This window comes from Lactuca sativa, chromosome 8 (genome assembly GCF_002870075.4).
Source record: "Lactuca sativa cultivar Salinas chromosome 8, Lsat_Salinas_v11, whole genome shotgun sequence".
Taxonomy (NCBI): Eukaryota; Viridiplantae; Streptophyta; class Magnoliopsida; order Asterales; family Asteraceae; genus Lactuca; species Lactuca sativa.
The window spans coordinates 326094519-326112636 of record NC_056630.2 but is presented as its reverse complement, the minus strand read 5'-3'; the positions used below and the strand labels follow the sequence as shown (position 1 = coordinate 326112636).

The window sequence follows — 18118 nt, the reverse complement described above, 5'->3', positions numbered from 1 at the left end:
AACATGAATCTATTGACAATTATCTTTGAAAATGGATTAGCATGAACATTACCACATCAAAAACAAGTTTATAAGTTCAAAAACAACTTAGGGTAATGTTCCTAGTCCATTTCTAGCCAAAAAAAACTCGAAAATATGCTGCCTGGGGGTCCAACTCGTCGAGTGCATGAACCAACTTGGCGAGTTGGATCGAATTGATCACATTTTAGGCATGGACTCGCCGAGTCCTCTGATGGACTCGCCGAGTCAGATGATCAGACAGCACCAAATTCATTTTTTCAGCTTCTATTGCAGGTGTAAAAAGAAAACAAACCTGGCTCTGATACCACTGTTGGGTTTTGAGCATTCTAACACTCCTAAGTGTACATGCAACCCTAAATACCTTGGATCTATGTTTTCTCTATTATACATGCAAATAAGAACATCCAAGGTATTATCCTAATCTAGCATATAAAATAATGAATATAACAAGATAGAATACATACCTCTTTCATGTAGAAAGTCTTCATGAAGCTTGAGTGCAAGTGCCCCAAGTGTGACACCTCAAATGGTTCACACAACACCAAGTACACATGGATTAACTTGTTAGAATTCTACACTTCATGAAAATCGGCTAGCCCTTTCTTACTCTCTCTAGTGGCCGATTTTTCCCAAGAATGTGATCTTTATATAGTGTTACAATTACAAGAATGTGATCTTTATGTCCTTGGATCCATGGGTTCAAATACACCATGGAGCATCCATGGACCATCCTATGGGTTTTAGCCCAACTTGATTATCCATGGAGCATTAGCCCACTATACAAGTATGGATGATTTACACAATCAACCCATATATTTAATTAGTCTTCTTTTGATCACTTAATCAATCCTAGATTAATTCTTGATCAATACTAATTAAATAATCTCATTATTCTTATTATTAATATACTAGAACTTATAATATATTAATAACCATAAGTGTCTTATTTCTCTCATTTAGTCTATCCAAGTGCATGATGCCATGCAACCCAAATGGACCATGCCGGGTCGGGTCAAGTCTTACCAATTATAGTTATGGACTTAGACATTAATCCAACAATATATGGTGTTATAGGAGGATTATAGCTCGAGGGATCGAGCATGAGTGATTTCCAGGATTTGCGAGTTAGCGAGATTCACGAGGTGAGTCTTCTCACTATACTTTACCTTGAGTAGGTAACCAGAGTTATGTGATACAGTGTTTTTATGATATATATGTGTTATGTGTTGCACTGCATTATTCTATGTGATTTATGTTGTGCATGTTTACAGAGTTAGAACCTGAGGGCTCACAGAGTTTGGGTGCACGGACCCACAGAGTTATAGCCTCGAGTGGCTAATATTTGTTATATGTGGTATTTTGGGGAACTCACTAAGCTTTGTGCTTACAGTGTTTGGTGTTACTTGTTTCAGGTACTAGTGACGACCGTGGGAAGGAGCCGGCTTGATCAGTACACACGCATAGGATTTTATGATTATGTGATCTTGGGATTTTTGTATAACTTGGATTAAATTTTAAACATGATGGGTGTTTTTATGAGTATTAAGGGAATTATGCTTTATAGAATTTAAAAATTTTGTTTTGAAATTTACGGTGTTACAGGTTTTTATTAATCAATTGTTGATGGTAACAGTTTCTTTGATAAACAAGTGGTTATCCTTAATTTTATGTACAGAAGCTTCTGATTTGCTGAAGAATCTATCACTTGATTCGCAAGCTAAAACTACAGAAATTCATGAGCCTACTAAGAAGGTGAGATATGTTTGTCATATGGTAATATCTGAAGATTTCTTGGTATAACTCTTTCGTTGACATTAATCTAGATTTCAGAAGCTTAGTTATGTGTTTTTTGGTTTATGATTACCTTTGCAGTCTTCTGTGGACGCTGGGAATGGTCTGGTTCAACCTACTAATAGAGCTGCAACCCCTTTGATCCCGGATTTCATGGATCCAACAATGGCTTATTATACAAATGGTTATGCTTCCCTTTACTACTATGGAGGTAAATTTGTTGCAATAGTATATGTTTCTAGTTCGATTTACCCATGAAGAAACTCACTTGATTCAACAGTGTCATAGACATGTTCAACATTTGTAATTGCTCAATCTCCCTTTTCTGTTGTATAGGCTACGATGGAACTACCAATGATTGGGATGACTACTCAAGATATGTGAATCCTGATGGAGTTGATTTATCTCATGTAAGAACCTATTTCCTTCTGTGAGTTTTGTCTATATATTGACTTGAAAACATGTTTATCATTGTATATTGTTTTTGGTTTCAATACAGAGTTTTTATGGTTATGGTTATGCACCATATGGACCTTATTCTCCTACTGGCTCACCTATGCCAACAGTAGGTCAATATGGTGAACTCTATGGGGCCCAACATTACCAGTACCCTACTTCTTACTTCCCACCTATGACCCCTACAACCCCTTACTCTCCTGTTCCTCTAAAAGGTGAGATCACAACAACTAAAAAGGAACCTAATTTATCTTTGGACACAACTAAAGGAAACCCAAATGGTGTCAAGGGGAACACTGCTTCTACCCCTGTGAGTCCAACTTCATATTAGAATTTATCTTTTAATCCAAATGGAACCTATGGAAGAGGTGCACAAACTAGCTATCAAGATCCAAGATACACTTGATAGTTGATAGTTTCTCAATTTGCTTCAAACAATATTTTCTTTTCTTCTCTTTTAATCATTTGATGTAAATATTTGGGCAAAATATACAAAATGGCAACATATTTTCATTTTTAACTGATGTATTGTGTCATAAACTTGCAGTCTATTACTAGAGCATATGGAAGGGTGGATGCAGATGGTTCCAAGTATCTACTTGGTGACCATCTTATTATTTTTGTTAAAAAAATAATAATAATAATAATAATAAATAAAATGATTAACGTATAAGTTATAAATACAAATGTAACAGAAGCAACTATGTAAATATACTAGTTCCATTAGGTTTTCAACATACAGAGGAATTGCAAAGGAAATATTATAGCTTAATTCTTAATTACTTCCAGTTGCCCGGATTCTGATTGGAGTTCAATCACCCAACATTCACTACATTAAACTATATAACTATTTCTGTAGTTCATAACTTATTCATTTGAGAAATATCAAATTTGACACTTATGTTAAGGTTTTTGCTGTTTGCAGCCTCAGGTAGAAGTTAAGAGTTTTCCAACAGAAGCATTCAATCATCTTGCTTGCAATACTGATGGTACTTACATAGTAGGAGGAGGAGTTTCAGGTCATATTTACTTGTGGGAGGTGAGTTGTAAATTCATTTCAGTTTTCTACTCATAAAGAATACAGGGTTCTTTTGCCGATTTTGAATTTCTCTTCAAATTATAATGAAAACTTTGTTATTCTGATTTACAATTTCTCTTTGGTTCCAACAATTCACTGTTTTTCATAATCGGATTAACTATTTGTGCAAAAATCATATAAAAACTGATCTTATTACAAGTCTTTTCTTTATTTCTTTTGATTTATTATAGGTTGAAACTGGTACATTATTAAAGAAATGGCATGGTCACTATAGGCCTGTTACTTGCTTGGTCTTTTCTAATGATCAGTCACTTTTGATTTCTAGATCTGAGGATGGAACTGTTAGAGTCTGGTCACTTCTAATGTATGTATAATTACTCATTTACCCTTTTACATTCATGAGTTGCAATTTTAGGGTTTACTACTATAATACATTTTCTTCATCTTGTGATCAGGATATTTGATGAGGAAGGACAACAGAGAGCAGGACATCTGTATGAGTATAATTTCACTGGTCATGCCTTACCTATAACTGACATTGTCACGGGCTGTGGAGGATCCAATGCAATTATCTTATCTGCTTCTCTAGATCATACTTGCAAGGTACACATTGCATAAATATTTGGAAAAGACGTGAATGCCCTCATGAATTTATTTAAATTGCAGGTATGGAGCCTAAATAGAGGGACATTGTTGAGAAATATTGTGTTCCCTTCAATAATTGATGCAGTTGCATTAGATCCAGGGGAACATGTTTTTATGCTGGTGGGACAGATGGGAAAATATACATTGCAGAACTCAATGCTCAAGTCACATCCAACAACAACAACAACTATGGTTTGCATATCATTGGCACATTATCTGATCAAAGGTATGTGATACCCAAACTTTTTTTTACAATATAATATTGTTAAATTTATAATCTAATTCCAACTTTTTTCTTGTATTTGTAATATATAGTAAGGCTATATGCTCTTTGGGTTTTACATTGGATGGATATCAATTAGTTGTTGGATCAGAGGTTGGAATGGTTCGTGTTTGGGACACTAAAACTTGTAATATCATTCGTGTTTTTAAACACGCGAAAGGTAAAGTTTTTTAAATATTATTTTAGCTATTTTTCTTTTAATTACAAAAATATATATATTTATTTGTTGTCTTGGCACTTAGCAGGTCCTGTTAACAATATTGTTGTTATGCGACAACCAGCAGCACTTTACCCTCGAATAGCAGCAAATAATAATCAAGGTTCAATGGGAAGAAGACACGCGCATTACCACCTCCACTTGAGAAATACTCTCCGATAGATGAACACTCAGAGTTTAATGCATTCATTACTCCCCGATCCAGTTCTTATGATGCCAACACCACTCTTCAATCAATGAACAACCAGATTAATGAGCTTCAGGTCAGTGTCAGTTATTTTTATCTTATCAATTTAATATTATAATTATCATATAAAGAATGGTTCTTCAAACTGATGAGTTTCTTGGTGATTCATCATTTCATAAAAGATACTTTCTCTTCATTGTTTTAGAGTTACTGGATTTAAATTTGAGCTTCTTGGGGAAACTTCTATAGCATCAACTATATCATATCTTGATAATGCATTTGTGTATGTTGGCTCAAGTTATGGAGATTCCCAGGTATGTAAAAACTTTCATCACATAAAAGTATCATATCAACATCAATAATGTCAAATGCTAATGTAATTTAACATTTTTTTTTACATATTGCAACTTATTAAGTTGAATCTCCAACCTAATACAAAAGGCTCTTATGTGGAAGTTCTAGAAAGGTATGACAACTTAGGTCCAATTATTGACTTTTGTGTGGTTGACTTATAGAGACAAGGTAAAGGGCAAGTTGTTACTTGCTTAGGAGCATATAAAGATGGTTCCCTTCGCATTGTTAGAAATGGAATTGGGATAAACTAACAGGTAAAGATTAAAGAATTTTTTTCGTAAGACACTAATGCTTAGTAAGTTTGATTATTTAAAAATTTTCATTTTTAGGCATCTGTGGAGCTACACGGTATCAAAGGAATGTGGTCACTAAGATCAGCAAGAGACGACATTTATGACACATTTTTGGTTGTCAGTTTCATTAGTGAGACTCGAATATTTGCAATGAATTTAGAGGATGAATTAGAGGAAACTGAGATTGAAGGTTTTTGCACTCAAGTACAAACATTATTCTGTCATGAAGCTATCCATAATCAACTTGTTCAGGTATAATTATCTAAATATTTTGCTATTATATTTATACCCCATTTAATTAAATTTTCATTCTTTCAGGTTACCTCAAGCTCAGTGAGATTGGTGAGTTCAAGTTTAGGAGAGTTACGAAACGAATGGCATGCACCCAATGACTACTCTATAAATGTTGCCATTGTTAACGCTACTCAGGTATAACCAAGGGTATTTTGGTCTTTTAATAAATAATTTTAACTAACCTTTTTAATTTCCATAACAAGTGCTATTGGCTACTAGAGGTGTCCATCTGGTTTACCTTGAAATTGGTGATGGTGTTCTAGCAGAAAAAAAGCATGCAGAACTGAAATATGATATCTCGTGTCTTGACATAAACCCCATTGCTAAAATCCAAATTATAGTAATGTTGTTGTAGTTGGGATGTGGACTGATATTAGTGTCAAGATATTTTCACTACCTGATTTAAATCTCATCACTGAAGAACATCTAGGTGGCAAAATAATACCATGTTTTGTTCTTCTTTGTGACTTTGAAGAGGTATGATTCTCATCTCATCTTCATCTATGAAGGAAAATTTGTAAAAAGTGTTTAATGTTTAATTACAGATACCTTACTTGTTGTGTGCACTTGGGGATGGACATCTTTTGAACTTTTTACTCAACACAAGCACAGGGGAATTAACAGACAGGAAAAAGGTGTCACTTGGGAAAGAATTAAGAATGTTGTCACAGGCTGTAAGAGATATTGGAGCCCTTAGAGAAGCTAAGGACAAACTAGAGAAGTGAGTTGAAGAGCTGACATGGAGATTAGACTTTGAAAAGCATTTGAGGGTATATTTTGTTATATTTCTTGTATCTAATTAGTTTGTAAATTTTTGTTACAACTTCTATTGATTTGTTTTATCTTTCCATGGAACAATTATTTGTATGACATAAATTTTATGCAATGGATTGTATTTTTTCTATATGACATTTTATTTCTATTGTGGGAGATTAAATACAAATTAAATTTGAAAATTAGTAAATCTATAAATAATATTTTTTTTAATCATTTAAAATGATGATACGCAAAAATGTGTGCCATCTTCATTTATGACATGGCCTTTCTTGACAAGGGCTTTAATGATACACAATGCAAGTCGTAAATGCACGTCATAAGGTTACGACATGCAAATGCGTGTCATCTTCCTTTATGACAGGGCCTTTCTTGATACGCAATGTGTGTCGTGAACGCGTGTCGTAATTGTGCGTCGTAAATAGACGACGCGTAAAAGCGTGTCGTCTCTCGTTATGAAAGGGCCTTCCTTGACACACATTTGTGCGTCATTTTAGCATTTTACGACACGCATTGTGCGTCGTAAAAGGCTGTTTTTCTAGTAGTGCAGCTTTCCCCTCTTCTGAAACCTAATGATCCCTTTCCAGGGTGACACCATCAGCAACATGAAATCCCCCACCTGAAACTCAAGATCTGATTGTCGTCGGTCAGCATAGCTTTTCTGACGGCTCTGTGCGACCCACAACCAGTCGTGCACCTGCTGAATCAGCCTAGTAGTCTTGAGTACTACTTCAGTGCTTCCTATGACCTGGTTTCCAACCTCATCCCAACAAACCGAGGTTCGGCACTTCCAACCATATAACATCTCGAATGGAGCTCGGTCAATACTGGCATGTTAACTGTTATTGTATCAAAACTCTGACTGTAATGACCGAAAAATACAACCAATTTTAAATTTTTCAAAAACATCTCGATTCCATTAAATCTTTACAAAAAGGTTTTCAATACAAAACATTTAGCGTGTTCCTAGAATCACAAACTCTGACTGGTCCGCCGCACCAGCCTACAGTCCACCTGGTCCACCCTCTGAGTCTATCCACATACATCAAGTCTGCAGTGTGATTGGTCCGCCCGCTCTTGGGCCTTCAATCCACCTGGTCCACTCTCTGAGTCTACAGTATGACTAGTCCGCCCGCACCGGGCCTTCAGTCTGTCTGGTCCACTCTCCGAGCCTTCGGCGCATCTGGTCCGCCCTTTCGGGGCCTACAGCCTATCCGGACCGCTCGTTGGGCCTTCGGAACAACCGGTCCGCCCTGGGTATCTTGGCCTACAGCACACAGCAGGACCCGCCTCAACCCAACTCCAGTCCAAACAACCATGTGCACATATATACATACAATCATATAGCAAATCACAGTCCACAAGCAAATCAAACAGATCACATAACATATCATCATCCTAACCAGGATACCGACCTAACAGGTCACTAGCATAGCACCTCCCTATCTCTCAGGATACCGATCTCAATCAGGCCTCTAACATATACCATCCTAACTCTCAGGATGCAAACATAACACAGCAACGACATAACAACAACATAGCAACAACTACCCGGATCTCAATCCGATAAGGGCCGGCCTTGGTGCCTTAGACCCTGTTGATATAGTGAGGATAACTCACCTCGAAACTGCCGACTGAACAGATCACCCAAGTTGCTCCGATCACTGATACAATCTCCACCACTGGACAACCACCAATGCACTGAACTCAAAACAATAATCAACAATTACCAAAATACCCCTGGAAACCACTGGTCAACCCTTGCTCAAAGACAAGGTCAAAATCAACCCCTGATTGACTCTACTCGTCGAGTCAACCCGATGACTCGCCGAGTTCCCATACTCAGAACTTCACTCAATCTGCGACCTAACTCGCCGAGTCACCCCGAGACTCGCCGAGTCCAACAACTCTGAGTCCACTCGCATACAACTCACCGAGTCATCCCTTGACTCACCGATTCTCGACTCAGCCAGAAAATATTGGGACTCTTCGACAAGACTCGCCGAGTCCAAGGACAGACTCGCCGAGTCTATGGCTATCTTCAACCTACTCGCCGAGTTGTTCACACAACTCGCCGAGTTCCAGGCCATCTTCATCCAACTCGCCGAGTTGTTCTTTCGACTCGTCGAGTTCCAGCTCATCTTCAAGCAACTCGTCGAGTACACCCATGTGACTCGCCGAGTACCACCGGTCTGAATCCATACAGAAGCATTCCAGGCCATGCAATTGCTCCAAAACATAGATCTAGCCTCCTACAACTCATCCATCACGTAAAGTGGCAAACTTTACGTGAATCCAAAGAGATCTATGCATTTTGCACATTAGGGCTAAGGTTTGGGACATGATAGCTTCATCCAACACTCAACACAGGGACTTTCATGCATTCCAACTCTTCTCCATTCCAGATCTAAGGTAGCAACCTCGGATCTAACCTCTAAACTCCAATCCATCCAAAGATAAGCTCCCCACAAGCCCCAAAATGAAGAATCTAAACAATAACAGCTCAAACAATGGAAAGATACCTCAAAAAGAAGCTCCAAGAGAAGATTATCCCGAATCCTTGCAAAGCCCTCTGATCCAAGCCTCTTCTTCTATAAGATCTCTTCAACAACCACCTCTTCAAGCTCTAATTTGCTCAACAATGGGGATTTCTCCACGAAATTAGGGTTTCTGGGACTCAAGGGGTGATAAGGAGGCTGGGGAGGAAACATAATCTTCTTTATATAGGGCTCAACCCCGAGAAGTAGGGTTTTCTCCACTCAGCGCCTACTCGCCGAGTCCATCTCACTGACTCGCCGAGTCGGCTACTTAATCACGCGACCAAGTCGCGACTCTACTCGCTGAGTCCATCCATGGACTCGCCGAGTCGCTCTTTCCCAAATTACTCTTTTAGCCCTTCAACTCTACTCTTGATATTTCGGGATGTTACACTAGCAGTAGGAGGTACGTGTCCCAAATTCCTCCAAAATCTAATACGCATGCCCGAAGCATGTCCTCCAGAGTCTGGATTGTCCTCTCACTCTGTCCATCTGTCTGGGAGTGATACGTCGTACTGAAATATAACTAGGTGCCCAGTTTCTCGTGGAACTTCTTCCAGAACCTAGATGTAAACCGAACATCACGGTCAAAGACAACCGACATAGACACCTCGTGCCTCACCACCACCTCCCGTACATAAATATCCACCAACTTCTCCATGGATATACTTTCAGAAATTGGAATGAAATAGGCACTCTTCATCAGTCTATCCACAATCACCCATATGGCATCCACACCCCTCGCCGTCCTTGGCAGCTTCGTTATGAATTCCATTGTGATCTCCTCCCACTTCCACATGGGAATGGGTAGCGGCTAGACCTTATCATGAGGCCGCTGATGCTCGGCCTTGACCGTCCTGCAGGTCAAGCACCGTTCTACAAACCAAGCGATTTCCCGCTTCATGCAGGGCCACCAATAATTTAGCCTCAAGTCCCTATACATTCTTGTAGCTCCAGGATGTATAGAGAACTTGGACTTATGTGCTTCCTCCAATATCTTATGTCTCACTCCCCCAGTCACCGATACCCACACCCGGCCACACTGCGTCAAGAGGCCACGACCATCCCTAACAAAAAAAGATATTGTCCTTGGATTCTCTCTATTTTCCAATTCTCTTTCTTCGCACCTTCGACCTGAGCCTCCTTGATCATCTCCAACAACAGAGAGATCACTGTCATTCTCAAACACATGTTCCCAATCGGGGAATCCACTGTCTTATGGCCCAAAGCGTCGGACACTACATTGGCCTTCACCGGATGATATATAATCTCACAATCATAGTCCTTTAGCATGTCCATCCACCTCTTCTTCCGAATGTTGAGATTTTGCTGATCCATCAAATACTTCAGACTCTTGTGGTCAGTGTAAATGGTACACTGCACTCCATACAAGTAATGCCTCCAAATCTTGAGGGCAAACACCACTGCCCCTAGTTCTAGATCGTGAGTGGGGTAATTCGCCTCATGTGGATTTAACTGTCGTCAGGCGTACACTATCACGTGCCCCCTCTGCATCAGTACCGCACCCAACCCTGAAACCGAAGTGTCGCAATATACTACCAAATCTTTTAACCCTCCGGTGGTACAAGGATTGGGGTCTTGCACAACCTCTGCCTCAAGGTCTCGAAGGCCAACTGTTGGTCCGAGCCCCATCGAAACGCCACATTCTTCTTGGTTAACCGGGTCAATGGCACAACAATCTTGGAGAAGTCTTGAATAAATCTTCGGTAATAACTTGCTAAACCCAAGAAGCTATGAATCTCGTATTCATTCTTCGGTACTTCCCACCACATCACAGCCTCAACCTTGGTTGGATTAACCGAAATACCCTTCCGATTGATGATATACCCCAAAAATTGTACCTCTCGCAGCCAAAAATCGCACTTTGAGAACTTGGCATACAGCTTTTCTGCCCTTAGAGTCTCCAGCACCTCCCTCAATTGTTGTTCATGCTGCTCCCTAGTCTTAGAACAGACTAAAATGTCATCAATAAAAACAATCACCGGCCGATCCAGCATCGGTTTGCACACCCTGTTCATGAGATCCATGAATGTTGTTGGGGCATTGGTGAGCCCAAACGGCATCACCACAAACTTATAGTGCCCATATCGAGTCCTGAAAGTCGTTTTGGTATGTCCTCATCAGTAATCATCATCTGATGATACCCTGACCAAAGATCAATCTTGGAGAACCAAGACACACCCTGTAGTTGATTGAACAAAACATCAATCATTGGCAACGGATAACGGTTCTTCACCGTTAGCTTGTTTAGTTCCCTATAATCGATACACATCCTATGGGATCCATCCTTATTTTTCACGAAAAGGATCGGTGTTCCCCACGGGTAACTACTCAGACGAATGAACCCTCGGTCTAACAGCTCCTGAAGTTGTGTAGATAACTCATGCATCTCAGGTGGTGCCAACTGGTATGGTGCCTTCGCAATCGGAGCGGCACCCGGCACCAAATCGATGCGAAATTCCACCTGCCTCTCCGGAGTCACTCCCGGTAACTCCTCGGGAAAAACATCCTGAAAATCATGTATAACCGGCACATTTCCCACTTCCTTCGTGGTCTCTACCCTCGTATCCGAGATATAAGCCAGAAATCATGAACAACCCTGCTATAGGAACCTCCTAGCCCTCGCAGCCAAATAGAGGGTCAGCCCCTATGATGCCATGTCACCATGTATCACCAGTTCTCCCCCTCTTAGGGTTTGAACACCCACCAACTGATGCTCACAGTCAATCATGGCCCTATTGGCCCCCAACTAATCCATTCCGATAATCACTTTCAGCCCTCACAACGGTATCGGGACTAGGTTGACGTGAAATCTCTCACTAAGCACATTCAGGACACAATCCTGATACACCCTCGCAACACTAACAGTGCAGTCGTCTGCAATCTCTACCTCAAGCGGGGAACCCAAAGTTCCCGGCATGTCTCGGAACTTCTTGCTAATCGTAAGAGATACGAACGATCGGGTAACACCCGAATCAAACAAGACATGATCAGACATACCATTGACTAAAAAGGTCCCTATACAAGCATATAGTACACATAAGTGAAACAAATACACAGAGAAGAGAAGAATAAATACGTACCAACCACGACGTCTGGTGCTGCCCGAGCCTCCTCGGTGGTCAATTGAAATGTGTGGCTCTTCACTGTCGTGGCATCCGCCTTAACAGGGTGGCCATCGGTAATCCTCAGTGTGGCGGGCGCCGCCACTGCTCCTCTTCCTCCCTACAACCTCGGACAGTTGACCCGCTTATGGTCGGTCTGGTTGTAGTGAAAATAGATTAAGCCCTTCGCAGGGCAGTCCCTACTCATATGGCCCTGCTGACTACATACATACCGGTCTGGTTGGATATTTTATTATCAAGTTAATTTTATTAACTCAAAAGTGGTTACAATACTTGACTTTTTAGGTCATTACAAAGAGTTGAAATATCGGGTTGTCACATCATCCCCCCGTTAGAGGGAATTTCGTCCCGAAATTTAAAGTAGTAAAGATACTAGTGAACATGAAAGAGATGAGGGTATTTTTGTTTCATCTGATCTTCGCGTTCCCATGTGAATTCAGGTCCTTGCTTGGCGTTCCAGCGAACCTTCACGATGGGTATGCGACTTTGTTTTGTTTGTTTGACCTCTCGGTCCATGATTTCTACTGGTTCTTCCACAAAGTTGAGGCTCTCGTTGATCTCGATCTCGTCGAGTGGAATAACAAGAGTCTCATCAGACAGACACTTTTTCAAGTTTGAGACGTGGAAGGTTGGATGTATGTTACTAAGTTCACGCGGTAGGTTAAGCTTGTAAGCCATAGGGCCGATTCTGGCAAGAATCTCGAAAGGCCCTATGTATCTTGGATTTAGTTTCCCACGCTTTCCAAAGCGTATTAAACCCTTCCACGGTGAGACCTTTAATAAAACGTGGTCTCCTACCTGGAATTCCAAAGGTTTCCTCCTTTGGTCAGCGTAGCTTTTCTGATGGTCTCTAGAGGCTTTCAATCGTTCACGAATCTGAACGATCTTCTCTGTCGTTTCTCGTATGATTTCCGGACCGGTGAGAGTGCTTTCAGGAATTCTTCCTCTAGCTAACTGGGTATCGCCAACTTCAGTCCAGCACAGAGGGGATCTGCACTTTCGACCATAGAGGGCTTCAAACGGAGCAGCCTTTATGCTTGTATGATAACCATTGTTGTATGAAAATTCGACAAGGGGTAAATGGATATCCCATGCCTTTCCAAAGTCAATCACACAGGCTCTCAGCATATCTTCTAAAGTTTGTATCGTTCTCTCACTTTGCCCGTCTGTTTGTGGGTGGTAGGCTGTACTCATGTCTAGCCTAGTCCCCAGGGAATTTTGTAGTGACTGCCAGAATCTTGAAGTGAATCTACTATCTCGATCGGAGATAATGGATATCGGAACACCATGCAGTCGCACTACTTCCCTTAAGTAAGTTCTCGTAAGCTTTTCCATTTTGTCAGTCTCCTTGATGGGTAGGAAATGCGCGGATTTGGTCAATCTGTCGACAATGACCCATATGGTATCGAGTCCACTCGTCGTCTTGGGTAACTTGGTTATGAAGTCCATAGTAATCCGCTCCCATTTCCATTCTGGTATCTTTGGTTGTTGTAGTAATCCTGATGGTTTCTGATACTCGACCTTAACCTTAGCGCAAGTAAGGCATTTACTTACGAAGTTAGCAATTTCTGCTTTCATGTTAGGCCACCAGTACAGTTTCTTAAGATCCAGATACATTTTATCTGAACCTGGGTGAACGGAATATCTTGAGTTGTGTGCTTCGGTCATGACTACGTCTCTGAAACCACCATGTTTCGGTGTCCAGATTCGGTCCATGAGATAATAGGCTCCGCCACCCTTGACTTCTAGATTCTTTTCCATTCCTCGCAGGGATTCACCCGCCACATTTTCAGGTTGCAAAGCTTCCATTTGTGCCTCCTTAATTTGTGTGGATAAGTGGGAATGGATAGTCATAGTCAGAGATTTGACCCTCCGACCAGTGTATTCCTTTCGACTGAGGGCGTCAGCTACCACGTTGGCCTTGCCAGGATGATAACGAATTTTGCATTCGTAGTCATTTAGTAACTCAACCCATCGTCGTTGTCGCATGTTGAGTTCCTTCTGATCGAAAATGTGTTGAAGGCTCTTGTGATCGGTGAAAATAGTACTCTTTGTTCCGTATAAGTAGTGTCTCCAGATCTTCAGAGCAAATACCACTGCTCCTAACTCGAGATCGTGTGTTGTATAGTTCACTTCGTGTGTCTTAAGCTGTCGGGAGGCATAAGCAATAACCTTCCCTCTCTGCATAAGAACACAACCAAGTCCTTGATTTGACGCATAGCAATACACTACGAAGTCTTCTATCCCTTCGGGGAGGGATAGTATCGGTGCGGTGCACAAGGCCTGTTTTAGCGTTTGGAACGCCTTCTCTTGTTTCGCTTCCCAGTCAAAGGCCACGCCTTTCTGAGTTAATGTAGTGAGAGGTTTCGCAATGCTAGAGAAGTTCTTTATGAATCTGCGATAGTAGCCAGCGAGACCTAGAAATTGACGAATTTTTGTAGGTGTCTTTGGTGCTGACCAGTTCTCAATGGCCTTAATTTTGGAGGGGTCCACGTGTATTCCTTTCTCGCTAACAACGTGGCCCAAAAATTCGACTCTTCGGATCCAAAATTCGCATTTAGAGAACTTCGCATAGAGTTTCTCCGTTCGCAGTGTTTCTAGGACTTTTCGTAGGTGCTGACTATGCTCTTCCTTACTTCGGGAGTAGACAAGTATATCATCGATGAAGACGATGACGAACTGATCCAAGTAAGGACGGCATACCCTATTCATTAGGTCCATAAATACTGCTGGTTCATTGGTTAATCCGAACGGCATCACTACAAATTCATAGTGTCCATAACGAGTTCGGAAAGCTGTCTTTGGAATATCCCCCTCTAGAACTCGTAATTGGTGATATCCGGATCGTAGATCTATCTTTGAGAAGTAGTTTGCTCCTTGAAGTTGATCGAATAGGTCGTCAATGTGGGGTAGAGGATAACGGTTCTTGATAGTAAGTTTGTTCAGCTCTCTGTAGTCGATGCACATACGGAACGATCCGTCTTTCTTCTTTACAAACAAGACCGGTGCTCCCCAAGGTGAGAAACTTGGTTATGAATCCTTTTTGAAGGAGTTCATTAAGTTGACTGGAAAGTTCCTGCATCTCTGCTGGTGCGAGACGATAAGGAAACTTCGCTACTGGGGTAGCCCCTGGAACTAAGTCGATTCTAAATTCGACATGGCGTTGTGGTGGTAATCCTGGTACTTCTTCTAGAAAGATATCGGGAAAGTTGCATACTACTGAAATGTTCTTGATGTCCTTCAGTTCTTGACTTGTATCAACGATGTGCGCTAGGAATGCTCGACAATCCTTCTGCAAGCACTTTCGAGCTTGGATGCACGAAATGATGCAAAGGTTTGTACTTGATTTGTCGTCGTAGATAACTAAAGTTTCGTTGTTAGGGAGATTAAGACGGACTGCTTTCTCAAAGCACATGATGTCGGCGCAAATAAGACTCAACCAATCCATGCCGACTATGACGTCGAAACTTTTAATTTGGACCAGCATGAGATTGATTGGAAAAGAATGGCCATCTAAAATTAACGTACAGCCCATGTATATGCAGTTAGTGTTTTTGGTTTTTCCATTGGCCATCTCTACAATGAATGATTTTTCTAGCGTGCTAGGTTTAGGTTTAAGTAAGTGAATAAAGTTTTGACTCACGAAGCTTCTCTCCACTCCACTATCGAATAATATGCATGCATATGAATTATCGAGAAGGAACGTACCAGCAACTATAGTTGGGTCAGCTACTGCGTCGTGGCCTATAGCCAAAACTCACCCCACACCGCCGGTGCCTGCTGTCTTAGGGCAGTTCCTCTTGTAGTGGCCCACCTCGCCACAACCGTAGCAAGTTTGGCCTACACCCGTGCTAGGGACTTGAGTGATCGGCTTTGCGGGGTCCTTGCAAAAACGGGCTGTGTGTCCCTTTCTGTTGCAGTTGGCGCACTGCATTTCCCGACAAGGTCCATGGTGGTGGTAAGTGCATTTGGTGCACTTTGGAAGGTTACCTACATAAGGCTTTGTGGGGTAGGGATTTGTAGGAGCTGCAGTAGGTACAGTGGCAGCATTCACTGAAACCAGTTGTTTCTTTGCAGATTCTTGGGAAGACCCACCCTTCCCTTTATTCCATACCCTCTTCTTGCTATTGTTGTTGTTGTTGTTGTTGTTGTTTCCTTTCTGTGGTTCTGGTGTAGCAACCGTTGAGTTCTGATGACCTCCATAATCAACAAGAGATTGTGCCAGTTCCTTGGCACTTTCAAAGGTGTCAGGTTTTGAAGCTAACACGCTGGACCTAATTTGGGGAGACAGCCCCCAAATGTATCTCTCTATCTTCTTGCTCTCAGGAGCAGTCATATCTGGGCAAAGGATTGCCAGATCGCAGAACCTGTTGGTATAAGTAGCGATGTCGTTACCAACCATTCCAAGAGTCCAGAGCTCGTGTTCGAGTTTTTGAATCTCTCCTCTTGGACAGTATTCTCTCATCATCATAACCTTTAAGCTCTCCCAGCTTATGGAGTTTGCCACAATCAGGGTAAGTACCTTAATGTGGCCATTCCACCAAGTTAAAGCTCTATCGATAAGGGTGAAAGTTGCAAACTTGACCTTGCTGTGCTCGGGACAGGAGCAGATTTCAAAGACTGCCTCCGTCCTTTCAATCCACTGCCTCAGGGCTATCACACCACCAGTTCCATAAAACATCCTGGGCTTGGCATTAGTAAAGTCCTTATAGGTGCATTCTCGGGGTGGTCCACGACTCTCGCCATGGTTGGATGGGTGTGTGCCAGATCCCGAGCCATTAGTACTCGAGTTATTGATCTGTGACATGGCAGCTGCTACTGCTGCGGTGACTGTTGCTTGGAACATAACAGCATCAAATTGAGGTGGTGGAGGTGGTGGTGGTACAGGTGTTTCCCCACCGTTGTTCTGCCTTGGATTCCTACGCGGAGGCATCCTTCAACTATAGGTTGAAATGATAAGAATAAGAATTTCATAGAATAGAAAATGTATGTGTCTCATGAACCAATTAGCTATAGTTCAACAACAGATGCTAGTATGAGTCTGAAAATAGAAGAATGAAAGTTATTTGTAAGACTGAAAGTATGAAACAAGTATTTGGTTTCTCAAAGACTTTTCAAGGTTTGAACGAAGTACTCGACGTAGTAATAATAGAGTCACTTATATTAATATAAAAATTGATACAACGATCATGAAAATTTGACCCCTATAAGGGTCTCCGATTACAAAGTTCGAGAAATTTAAAGACTTTTAGCCGAGGTCCTAAGCTATAACAAAATTTGAGTCTTTGACAAGCACTACTTGCGACGTAGGTTGTGCTTGGAGCTTGACTCCGCATCTGATTGCTTCGACTCCATTAGACGCCTATCAAAAGCGGCTTGTTTTTCCCTCAGTTCAGCGAGGGCTACAATCATTTGTGCTTGGCATGCCTCGGTTTGGAGTTGAGCATTGTCTTGTATCTTGTCCAGCCTACGGATGTCAGAAGTGTGAACCTGCACTTCCACGTTGACATCCCGGAGTCAGCTAGCTTGAACTCCGGACTGATAGGACTGATTGGCTAGCTTACCCACCATTACCGGGAGTGCCCGATCAGCCGAACCTCCACCACGGACATCATAGAAGTCCCGGCACATGCCGTAGGGAGGGCGTATGCCTTGTTGTTGTCTCCAATGATGGAGGTGACTTCCCCATACGGGAGTCGGTCCTTGAAAGTTCCTGATGAGATTAAAAAACCTTTAATCTACTAAGATCGATTAGATCTTGAACAAGTACGTAAATATAAAACAGTAAGAACGCAATAATAAGAACAAGACAAGATAGAATCAAACGAGTCGAATGATTAAAACAAAATCCTCAGAAGAGCTCGATTAAGAACATCAACTGTAGAGGATTGGTAGGTTACCAGAACGATTAAAGAAAACTGCTATGCTCTAGATAAATCGCTATCTATCCTTGAATCGTTAACCTAATATGCATGCAAGCATTAACTTATATACAAAGCATAAAAGGCTCTCGGTTGGACAGGCCCAAACCGGAGTAAACATAGCTAAACTATCGAGCCCAAAAGACGCAATCTTCAAAAT

At 41.5% G+C, this 18118-nt stretch overlaps 1 pseudogene; it reads left to right on the top strand.

Annotated features, from left to right (window-relative positions):
* Positions 1-1121: 1121 nt before the first annotated feature.
* Positions 1122-6305, top strand: LOC111907701 (uncharacterized; annotated as a pseudogene).
* The last annotated feature ends 11813 nt before the right edge of the window (positions 6306-18118 follow it).